Source organism: Limulus polyphemus, unplaced genomic scaffold (genome assembly GCF_000517525.1).
Source record: "Limulus polyphemus unplaced genomic scaffold, Limulus_polyphemus-2.1.2 Scaffold2, whole genome shotgun sequence".
NCBI classification, from domain to species: Eukaryota; Metazoa; Arthropoda; class Merostomata; order Xiphosura; family Limulidae; genus Limulus; species Limulus polyphemus.
Genome location: NW_013665612.1, coordinates 680,197 through 693,220, shown reverse-complemented (window position 1 = coordinate 693,220; position 13,024 = coordinate 680,197). Strand labels below are relative to the sequence as shown.

The window sequence follows — 13,024 nt, the reverse complement described above, 5'->3', positions numbered from 1 at the left end:
GATAAACTATAACCATGCAGAAGAATGAGCATGTCTTCTGGCAGTTTTACAGAATAACTAACGGAGTTATTTGTATTAGCTGTTGGGAATAGGCTTGATAGATAGTACCATGAGAGTAACGTCAGTAACTGATCTGAACAAGAATAAAATAGAATTATATGATCAGTCTGGTGTTTCGCATTACAAGGTTGCCCAGGCGCAGCAGATTTAGTGGCGCAAGTATCAACGAATGCGCTACTTAAGCGTGTTAGTAAAGTAAATAAATAAAAAGTATAAAGTTACAGAGTCGTTTGAAATGAACGACGTCATAGCTAGTCTAGACTGAAATTCAAATAACTGAGGAGAGTCTGAAATATTTTTCTGAGTAGCGTGCTACGTGTGTTAACATTAATTTGAAATACAATATATATATATATATATTTATTTATTTATCACTGAATTGTGTAATTTTACAACAGAAATAAAATACCCAAAAACATTTGCTTGCGTTCTTTTATTATGCGAGATAAGCAAAATGAGATATCAGTTGGACAGTTTCTATTGATTATACAATCTGCCTAGAAATCCATTATTGTAAGAGCCACTAAAGATATTTTTATTCGATTTAAGAGTTTTGTGCTTCAATACATACCATAAAGAAAAAACGAAACAAATAAAAACAAAAACCCCAAAATCGAAAGCTGTCCACATGGAATTTCATTAGGACTTTTCCTATATTGCGAATAAACAATTAAATTTTACTATTAACATTTGAAATGCCAATCATATTAAAGGAACAATTGTTTGAGATTAATAATATATATATTCTTATCAACAAAACAACAAAAAACAAACTAAACAAACTTTATTTAACTACGAGTTGCTGTTTTTTCATTACCAGTTAAAATTATTATTATAAAATGTGAACAAGTACACTGCATAGGGAACACATTTTCTCTTGTTAGCATGACGGACTGTAATTTTGAGAAAAGGCTTAAGTCAGCTGGTAATAAAATGAAAAATCGCCCTGATGTTAATGTTGATAAGACTGGACTACTTTGAGACGGCATTGTTTTGCTATAAAATCAAAGTTCTGATACCAGAGTGCTCCAATGTGTTATATCATTGATCAGGTTCTTTTGGTTTATTTGGTAAAATAATAATGACATATCCAATCCACGTAACGATAACGAATTAACGTTTGTTGCAGGTAAGTTCACTTGTAGGACTAATTTGATAAATAAAAATTTATTCATAAACTTCCAACTAAATGTAGGCCTACCTTCAAATACAACGATTCAGTATAAGCTGCGAGAATTACAAAATGTCCTCATAAAGCTAGTTGAACCATAAACAACGCTAACTCACTGAGTAATTAAATAACAGAATGGATGCGAAAACTCCCACTTCTAGAACCAAATAACTTTTTCTGACTGTAACGAATTTGTTATTATATATTTATTTTAATATCAATGAAACTTGTATAAGCTATGTATGTTTCTAAATATAAGTGTCATCTATATTCAATATGTATTGCGAAACTCCCGTCTATTCTCCAAAGTTGTAGAAGATTCTCGAGAGTAAAAATTCACAATATATGTGTGTAAGTAAACGCTTAAATTTGTATTGTTACGTAATCTGAATTTTCTAGAAAGTATCCGCAGCCTATAAATATAACCAACGTGACGCGCCAAAAGAGAGTATCTATCATTAGTTCGTTATGGTCAGTGTGCTATAATCTTCGGAAACTATAACTGTGATTGTTATAACGCTTACGAATCGGACACTTCAGATATTTGACCAGGAATATTTATAAATTTCGAACTTTACAAACCATTTAACTTCAGGGGATTCACATTGGACATTAGTACTTTTAAGAAAACATTACCTTACATCATTGGTGGAAACTCAATCTATAATAAGCATATGAACAGTGAAGACCACAGAGCTAGTTAGCTCCTTGTTAAGTGAATTGTATCTACGTCAACTCGAAATTAACTCGCTCATCGTGAACCCTCGATAAGATATTAGGGAAGTTCCAGACTAAAAAGAAGACTTTGTATTGCTTGTAAGTTTGTGAAACTTTTGTTTATAAATCATTGTTTGTAATAACTGTTATTGTAAATTGTATTGTTGTGTGTATATTAAAACGTATTCGTGTTAAAAAAGAAAACTGTTTATTAATCTTGTTGGCAAATATCATAAACTCACTACATATCGGTTTTACTTAACTACTAAATTTAAAGTATCATTTAGCTCGGTTTCAGACCATTTGAAATTCTAATACGTAACACTGACACTGAACTAGTTGACTCGATACTGATTATCAATATTTATATGGTACCCTTGTATCTACACATTTTAGGAAACTTCCTCATTCTTAGCTTTGATGACCTTTCCATATCATAATGTCACGCGCCCTCTTGTAAACATTTAAAATACAATATTAAAATTATAGCTTAAAGTACTATGAATACACAAATAAATAAAAAGTAGGATGACCACGTTGTTTTCATACATCTTAGTTACTGTATCAATTAAACAATTATTTTGTGTCTTACGAAGCTAAGTCTTATAGATGAATGTGACACGGTTGGCCTCAGTCTTTAAATGCAGATAATACAGTTTTGAAATGATAAAAGCTTAAGCATGATTATGAACACGTGAAATACATAATAAATTCCATGCAATGTTTTGGTATTTCAATTTATATATATATATATATATATATATATTAATTAAGGTGCTTGTGTTTTTGTAAAATAAGTGTCTGTTGTCTAATTGAATACTTAATTTTCTTTCCTGAGTCCAAACATGTTCTAGTGTTTACTTATAAGACTGGGAATCCAAGAGTCTCAGGTTCGAGTCTTGGTGCTACCAAACATGCTTCGCCCTATAAGCTGTGGGTTTCACCTACTTTCATAACAAGCTGCTGCGTCTTTACTTAGCTGCGATCATTTAACAATCTGCTACTGGAAATTTTAAATGCCTCCGGTGGGTTATCGGTAAGTTTAAGGAAGGTCAGTGTCAAATTCTGTGTGTTTCGATTCCCCTCGATGGTGATAACACGGATAGTCTTTTGTGTAGCTTTGTGCGTGTTATTATTATTTACCTATTACTAAATATTAAACATGGCGTACAAATCGTCCAGTCTCATCACATATTGTAAATGAAGTTACTGAATCTCGTCACACTTCTATCTGCTGTTACTCCTACTACATAACCTTTTAGTGTACTTTATCTTTTACGGATTATAAATTATGCATGTTGTATTACACAGCATAAAGTCAAGAGGATTTGTTTGTTTCTTCACCTGAACGACATATAATAAGTACAGCTGACAAAAAGGCCAGGTCAGAGACTCATACGGTTCAGGTGTAGGCGTTCCTAATTTTGACCTGGGAACCAGTATGAAACACTAGTCAGCAGCCCCGCTGCCTGAAGAGGGTGTTCTTAACTAAAGGACAGTGACTGACAGTCACTGTCTCAATACAGGACAGAAATAAAAAAACATTGTTAATTTGTAGTCAGTATTTCTATTTATTTTTTGCTCGAATGCCGTACGTTAACGTAACCTGTGAATCTTACCAAAACCGGGAAGGCCTACTAATGAGGTTCTGTTAAAATGGCACAGAACAAATGCAGGAACTCTTGTCATATCCTCTTGCTTTTCTGATGTGCAACCTTTGTTAAGCTGCCATTAACAAGCACTCATACATATTGACAGGAAGCTGTTGTTACTGCATTCAGAAGGTTAATATTTCTAGTAGTTAAAAACAACAGGAACATCTGATTTGTCACGTCTTTTAGACAATGATAAATAATTTACAAATGTCTTATACTTTTGTTTGCTATTGTCTAGATTAGCTCAATACGCAACTGAGAGGATGAAAAGTTCTTTGTTTTTTTCCTAGGAAGAAATCCTGCAATTAAATTCTTAAAATTATAATGAATGGGAAACTTATAACATCGTCCATGACTTTTCCATCACTATTTTGGCAAGTTTTATGACTGATATACATATTTTTCGAAGATTGTTACTCAGAGCTCATAATTCACACATCAGTGTGAGTTGGTTGTCTACTTCATTAATCGAGTAAAGTTGGTCGAAAAATAAGAATAGAATAACTACAGTCTTTTGAATGGATACATTTTCTTTGCGTTCAGAATTGGTTACTTCTGGATTGCCTTTTCTCCTTAGGTTGACATCCAATCGATCATCAGTTTAATTCATAGGTCCATCTCCTGAAGAATGCGGACAGTGCCTTGATACTAAGATAATCCTAACGCCTTTGAACACTCGCCAATAATCGGTGACACAAGGGATCTTTTGACAAGAAGTGCACTTAGATTTATCACACTTCGCAAGACAAAACATACGGGAAAAAGAAACCGAACCAAAATAGAAAATGGTCTTTCACGCTTAGAGCCTTTGTATCAAGGGATGATAAATTCATCTAAGTCAGGAAAAAATATATATTTGAACATAAAAACGTCGTTGTGATGCAACACGTAACCCATTCTACTCAGTTTATGTAGATGATTCATTCTTTCCATCGCACAATCGTTAAATCTTTTAGTGAATGGTAGCTTCGTGAAAAGACAAAGCTTTCTGCTAAGTATGTAATTTTGTTTGCTCGTTTACAATTATCTATAGGTATATTTATAAAAATAAATAATTATAATTTTCTTATAAGTCACCTAAGTTATCCCCAAACCAAACAAATTATCACGAATTTAATAATCCTAACAAAGCTACGTTTTATTTTCGTTTGTTATATCATCCTTTCACCATACTTTGCTCCAGAGAAAGCTCAATAATGTTAACTTTTATCAGGTCACATATAATTATTTCACATGAAAAATAAATTCCCAACGAATGAAATTACACTTGATAAAGTTTTTATATCTCTTGAAGACTTTATCACTCAGATTTGGAAACAGATAACTGTGAAAGAAACCTCAAGTATTTGTTGCTTTGTGAGCTTTCAGATTAAAACGTTTTCGATTACTACCTTATCCAGCAACGCAATGAGCATGACTTTAATAATAATAAAAAAGCTAATAAATAGAAGAACGCAATACTGTTGGAGTGTTACATGTAAGAAATTAAACATGTATAAAGTATATATATATATGTGTGTGTGTGTAGCTATAAATTGACGCACAAATCCTTTATAGAAATATATCAAAACTTTAATTTAGGTGGTATAAAGTGACTTGATAACATTTTAATAATCAATACTTCTTCAACCGCATAGATTTTTTTTTAAAACTATGTTTAGTTATCCTTGAAAGTAAATGATTGATATTGAAAAACTTTTAGTGTTGTTGCAGCAAAAAGATGTCACTAATTATTTTTCCCTGAAACTAAAATGGTCTTTTTTGTAACTTTTAGCACGATCTTTCATCTCTAATCATTTGAGGATACCGAGTCATGTCAGATGTTTGAGAAAAGTTAGCCAGCTAGGCTGAAAACGTCAAAGTAAGACAATTCTACAAAATGTTTGTGATAGTATCATGTTGCGTACGTGTACAACTTGAAATGTGTAACTTCGAAAGCACAATACTAGTTATTTGTGAAATTGTTTTCATACTCAGTGAGCATATAGAATTTTCTCAAAGATTAGAAACAGTCAAACGAATACTTGCTTACCTGAGTCTTAGCTATCAAATATGTATTACAAGGACTTTGTTTATTAATCGAATTAAACATTTCATTTATTTCAGTCGAGAGGTACATTAAATTAACATAACATGAAGAGTTTTAATGAAAGTTGACATCTGAAGAGACATTATAAGATCAGTAGAGAAACAAAGTAATTCCAAATACTAAACATTTTACTGCATAATCCTAAAAAACTAATATAGAAAACAAAGCAAAAAACAATTTCGCCTTAAGTATTTAAGTAAAATATATCGTGTTAATATAACATTCCATGAAGCAGTTTAGTTAATAAAATTTAACTGAATTTAGCTCATTAAGTGTTTTTCTTCTTATCTATTCAAGAAGACTGGAGGGGAGGAGAACCTTTGTTTTGTTAAACTCCTGTAGCGTGTAAATAATAATAAAAAAGTTTATGTACCACGTAAAAATATTCAATAAATAAACCATAGAAAATTACTAAGTTACTTAAGCATAAATAAAACGAGCTTCCGTTTTTATCAAGTAGAAATCGTTGTAATCTAAATGGTTGTAACAATTCAAAAGGTCTCCTTTTTTCTCCTTTATGAAGATGGTTGTGACAATTGAAATAGTCTCCTTTTTCTCCTTTATGAAGATGGCTGTAACAATTCAAAAAGTCTCCTTTTTATCCTTTATGAAGATGGCTATAATAATTCAAAAAGTTTCCTTTTTATCCTTTATGAAGAAACAACCACTTTTCGAAAGCTTTCCAACCATTTAGGTTGTTTATCGAATTGCTGTGTTTATATCTTTCGAATGTATATAATCATGGTAATTTTACTTCTATATTTATATTTTATTTATGTTTGGATATAGATAGATTCGATATAATTTTACAGACGAACAACTATTACGCTAATATCACAGAGTCACTAATTATTTTTCCCTGAAACTAAAATGGTCTTTTTGTAACTTTTAGCACGATCTTTCATCTCTAATCATTTGAAGATGGTTGTAACAATTCAAAAAGACCAATTACTATTGTTGAAAAATTATGAATAGAATAAAAAGTTAAGGATTTTATATTTATTTGTTTTAAATTCATATCATACTTACAGTTGGCTTAGTTAACTAGCTATAGTTTTACTGGATACACCTTAAACTCTTTTATCTTTAAATGGTGATACGTTCTCTATTTTAAAGAATTTTATAATAATTTGTCCTACCTTGCATCACTTTTTTCCCAAAGGGTAAGTGAACTGTATATAGAACGCCTGAGTGGTTCTGATTGATATTATACTAATTTTGTGTATGTGAATTGTGTCCAAATAAGTAGCTTTTTATTCTTCTATTCGATTATCTATTTGTTGTTTTGAATTTTGAATAACGATTCTATTATCCCAGTTTTGCAAAATGATTACGAAAAAATGTATTTTCTAACTCAGAATATCAAGGTGTACTCACCAATAAAGTTTTCACTAAATTGTAATTTTGTTCTGGTAGTTTCAACGTGACAATTCTAAATATATAAGAATAATACTATAATTGCAAAGGACGAAATTAGAGTGAAGATTTCAAAGCATTTAATTAATTAATGAGGGAAAAAAGAAAATAATGAAGAAACTCAAACGGGTATGAAATGTTACCAATAAAGATAATTGCGTAGTACTTTTTAAGCCATACCAGTGTAAAAATACATAAGCATATAAACACTGAGTAAGAAAAAAAATGTTTTTAGAAAAGGAAGATAAGATAAATTTATTCAACTCTACGTTTTTTAAAGACACTAGCTTATTCAGCGGAAAATACACTAAACCTGAAAAAAATCTAACTATACATAGATGTTTTTAGACGTCAAAAGAGAAGAACAGGAAAATACTGGGAATAACGACCTTTAAGTAGTTCAACATCTGTAGCAGTAGTATGTACAATGAAACGGAAGAACTTCTGCTTTAATAATTCACCTACATATAAGCATCAAGCGGGGAAATCAGAAAAGTGGTGATATACGAACTTTTAACATCTGAAAAAAGTACAGTGTTCAAACAGGACTATTATTTTTGCTTTTTTTTTTAAATTTCGCGCAAAGCCACACGAGGGCTATATACGCGAGCCGTACCTAATTTAGCGGTGTAAGACTAGAGGGAAGGCAGCTAGTCATCACAACCCACCGCCAACTCGTGGGCTTATATTAATAGAAAATTTATTTTTCCTTTTCGTAAACAGACTACAGGAATTGCTTAAATAGTAACAGCGTATTAAGTAAAATAGTATTTTATATTTACTTATTAAAGCGTCGTAAATCAAGTATTGATTTGCTTGTGTCCAAATCATTTTTAATCGTTTTGAAAAATGAGCTATTAAAATATACGCATTCTTTATTTAATCCTATAAGAAACTTTCGATGTTGAATTATTATTCTTTGCGGAGTTACATCAAAAATCACAAAACAAGAATCACAATAAAACGAGTTCTTTCGGAAGATAGATTTCCTTCTTGTGTGTGAATTGCGAGGTGAGATAACCAATTTTTTGTTCCTTGTGACTTCTTAATATCATGAATAAAAAACATGAAAATTCCATTACCCCTACATATACACCATTCAAAAACAACATATCAACATCTTTGATCTTTTCAGCATATGTGTGGAGAATTGTAATACCAAATATTGGCTCAAAAAATAATATAAAAAACATCAAATTAATTAATGCATGTAAAAAAAACATTAAGGATATAGATGAGAAAACTAAAGTAAATACAAAAAGTATAATTATATATGTTCACTAAAATATTAAATAAATCTAAAAATATTAATATACTGAGAGTTTAATTGAATAAAAGTTTGTTTGTTTGTAATCAAGCACAAAGCTACCCAATGGGCTATCTGTGCTGTGCCCACCACGGTTATCGAAACCCGGTTTCTAGCGTTGTAAGTTTGCAGACCTGCCGCTGTGCCACTGGTGGGCTTGAGTATAAGAGTGACACAAAAAACACATAGAAACTATTAAATGTTATAGTAAGAGAGAAAATAATATATCTTCAGCCGAAACTTGATAGTGTGTCAAAGGCTAAGAAACAAATAATTAAAGATTTAAATATTGCAAATAAATCTAATGTTTTTTTTTCTTGTTAATGTTGGTCCACTTCCTGCTGAAAAATGAAAAAACTACATTATTTATACTTCACTAAAAAAAGGAAAGTAGATTTAATGTATTTACTACAATTTTATATCAAGATTTTTTGTTAAAACGGATCGTAAAGAAGTTAACAGAATGTATAAAACAAAGAGTATAGATATAAATTTTGATGATAAATTAAAGCAATAAAAGCATTTAAATGCTATAAAACAAAAATAGCAAAAAATTATCGGAATTTTATATTGAATTGAACGTTATTTACACGACGATACAAAGTATATTTTATACTGTATATTAATATTACCATCTCTTTTTTATTGTATTGAGACATGGCAGGAGAAATACCTATAAAACCAGGTAAGAAGTTAAATCTATTGAAATATAAGCTATTATAATTGGTATAAGAAAGAGACAATATCATTGTTTTTAAAAGGTAAACGTCTTAAGTTATATAATATTACTGAATTAAAACTTCTATTTTATATAAAAAGCAAATAACATTTCATTACCGTCAAATATACAGAGGGGTTTTAAAAAGTATAAAAAATACACTATTATTTAACATGTCAAATACAATAAGTTTATCATTGGCGGTAACTATATTAAACGCATGTTTGTAATTGTTGTTAACGTAAAATTATGGAAATGTTAGAAACTATTATAAAGAAGATTAAAACGCTTAAAATATTTACATTTAAGATTTAAAAATTATCTAAGCTTGTATAATTCACCTTTTGCTGAATGTTTAATACAGTGAAATGAAACAGAGGAGGAGTATATACAAACACACACATACATATACATAATGGTTGGTATTAATTATCATAATATACCATAATGTAACTTATCCATAAGAGTTATAATTTGACAATGTTTCAAGAAAAAGCTATTCCATAACATCAAACACTGTTGTTTTAGTATTTGATATTGTACTTCGTATTGTGAATGTTTGAGTGAATTTTATAAGCATGAATATATACAATTAACTCCAGTGTGTTTTGTATATGTAAATGATAATTATGATGTATTTCAAAAATTGTAGTACTGAAATAAATTGACCTCCTAGGATCCCAATGGCAATTTCTTTTGAGGTGGCTTTTTGTATTTTTAAGATTGGAATACATTAGTCCCCGGAACAGAGCATCTTCTTATGATGGCTTTATTTTTACATTGAGATGTCTCCCAATAGTCATCAAATTTTCAATCTCTTTGGTATAAATTTCTGATAACTTGCATAACGTACGTTTCTTATGTATTGTTATAAAAAAAAATCATGTATTAAGAAACATTTTTCTCTCTTCACAGATGATTCTACAATACTTGTATAAAGCTTATATTATTATTTCATTTGTTTTTGTTCGTTTGAAGTTCAGCACAAAGCTACACAATGGACTATCTGTGCCCTACCCACCACGAGTATCGAAACCCGGTTTCTAGAGTTGTAAAACCGCAGATACACCATTGTGCCACTGGGAGGCAGCAATAGAGAAGTAAAAACATCGAATTAATAAATCGCTATTTCTTCATCTTATTACCATTTACATTAATTACCAAGGATAAAAATTATGTTTATTGAATACTAGATAAGTTGAACAGTTTCTATACACCAAATACTCAACGACAACTGCTCAATTTGTTTGATGTCTGTTATGGAATATTTTTAAATTTAAATGAAACATTATCATTGTTAGTAATCTGGTAATGGTTAGCAACACTGTGTAAAATCTGATATTTTTCATGATTTAACATAAAAACGAATGTAATAATTATATGAAATAAAACCGACCAAAATATTGATACATTTGTTATTAATTAGATCACAGTATTCACTACATATATACTTAGTGTTAAACCTAACATTACATGGGTAAAAGGTTTTAGAAGATGTTCGATTTCCATAATTTTTTTTTTGTGAGATCTGTGTCTTATTCCGTGAGATTCTGTGTAACATTCTGGTAGCGTAACGTAAATTTGGGCAAAAGTAATTTTGTAAACTAAAGAACAAGTAAAGTTTAACAAGGTCAAGTACGATAAAAGAAATTTTCACTTTTTACAGAAACAAGGCTCTGAAATGTTCAAAATGAATTGTGTGAATGAATGATACGAAACAGGTGAGAAATGATGGACACTTTTTAAACTAAATTAGATATTCATGATCAGAAGTAGGATGTACACAAAAGTTATGACAATGTAAATAAGCAGATATCCCTGTGGCATTGCCAAGATAATTTACGAAAATAAATCGAATTAATAAGAACTCATTTCTCTAACTTTGCCTTTCATTTTCTTTATGTATCTGAAGTTTAATAAGGACAAATAAAAATAGTGTCGATAGCCTTGTACCTCTATGGCAAAATGGTATGTCTACGGTTTCATACCGCTAGAAACCGGGTTTCAATACTCGTAATGGGCAGAGCACAAATAGCCCATTGTTTAGCTTTGTGTTTAATTACAAAGAAACAAGTCGATAGCTCGGATTTGTTATATTTCTAAGTTATATTATTCTGTGAAGATATGCGTCAGTGAAATATTTACCAGTAAACTTTCTTTCAATTTACGTGAGAAGGGTTTTAAATGTTGAATTTATATCCATATCAAGAGTCAGTTTTTATAAGGTTCGCCTGAAGTTAGACTTTTTGTTTAGTCTTCTTTATAGACTTTCATTATGAAAATAAATTCCTCCGAAATATTTGTGCTTAGGTAAGTGTAAAAGATAAAATATTGATTATAAATACAAGGCTCAAATATTTTGATTTTTGAGAGCCCTTTAATATTAAATTTCCTGTAATAACTGCATTTATTCACATTTTGTCATAGGAGTGTTATATATGTTCGTGGACTTACGTAATCTCAAATTACAAGTTTTTAATGGAATTGAGGCTGTTTAAAACATTTTTAGCTATTTTTGTGTAAATATGATAATTCTGAGAAGACAATTTTAATTATCACAGTAATCAAATATTCCCAAATTGTAAATTATGGTCATATCAAATTTTAAGTTAGGGAAGTTTTTGTTCATTTTTGGTATTTGGCACCATAATATAATTAAGAAAAAATTGAGAACTTTAAAGAACGATAAATCTCCTGGGACGGATAATATTTCCCCACTGGTTTTGAAGAAGGTTAAAGATTGGATATGTGAGCTACTTACTACTATTTTTTGTTAGTTATTGAATAGTGGGCAGGTACCAGAGGATTGGAAGTTAGTTAATGTAACTCTTCTTTTCCAGTGAGGTGATAAAAATTGTCCCAATAATTATAGACCCATTAGTTTTACATCAGTTATGAGAAACATTTTGGAAAGTCTCATAAAAGATGCTTTGCAAAGTCATTTAACAAAGTTTAAAATTTTATTGGATAGCCAACATGGTTTTAATGAGGGAAAATTCTGCCTTACATATTTTTTTGATATTCTTTGAAAAGGTTACTGTTTATGCAAATGAAGATAAAGGTGTAGATTTGTTGCATCTGGATTTTCAGACAGCATTTGACAAGGGGCGACTAAAAGTATAGTAAAAATATCTCCAAAGATGTGGAGGATATGTTAGCAAATTGGATATAAGAGTGGCTGGATGGAAGAAAGCAGATGGTTGTTACAAATGGAGTTAAGTCAAACTGGATTAATGTAACTAGTGAGGTACCTCAGGGATCAATCTTAGGACCTTTGCTCCTTTTGATTTACATCAAAGACATAGATCAAAGAATGGTCAATAAATTACCTAAATTTGCAAATGGTATTAAGGTCTTGGGTGTTGCTAGCTGTGAAGAGGATGCTGCTGATTTACAAAAGGATTTAGATTATTTAGTGAGTTGGGCAAATAAATGGCAAATGAGCTTTAATTATAATAAATGCAAGATAATGTATGTGCGTTATCATAATTTGAATTATAAGTATAATTTGGATGGGAATAACCTTAACAGTTTCATGTAAGAAAGTGATCTTGGTGTAATAGTTGATCAGTCTCTAAAGCGATTCAAACAGTGTAATGTTGCTAGTGATAAGGCAGATATTGAATACACGTCTAAAGAGGTTCTAATTTCATTGGATAGGTCACTGATTAGGTCATATTTGGAATATTGTGTTCAGTCTTGGGCTCATTAACTTAGAAAAGACATTGAATTATTAGAAAGGGTTCAGATAAAGGTTATTAGAATGGTGCCTGGGATGAAGGGGTTGTCAAATGAGGAGAGTCTGAAATTTCTCAGATTATTTTTTCTTGAGAAATGAAGAGTTAAGGGGGATCTGATTGAGGTATTTAAGATTGTAAAGGGAATTGATAGT

General features: G+C 30.5%; 1 long non-coding RNA gene across 1 annotated transcript; it reads left to right on the top strand.

The window, feature by feature from the left end:
- The first annotated feature begins 4,623 nt into the window (after nucleotides 1-4,623).
- LOC111087468 lies at nucleotides 4,624-12,830 on the top strand. The gene is made up of 3 exons (XR_002612147.1): nucleotides 4,624-4,636; nucleotides 8,867-8,868; nucleotides 12,750-12,830. It is a non-coding gene; the product is annotated as an uncharacterized LOC111087468 (long non-coding RNA).
- Nucleotides 12,831-13,024: the final 194 nt, after the last annotated feature.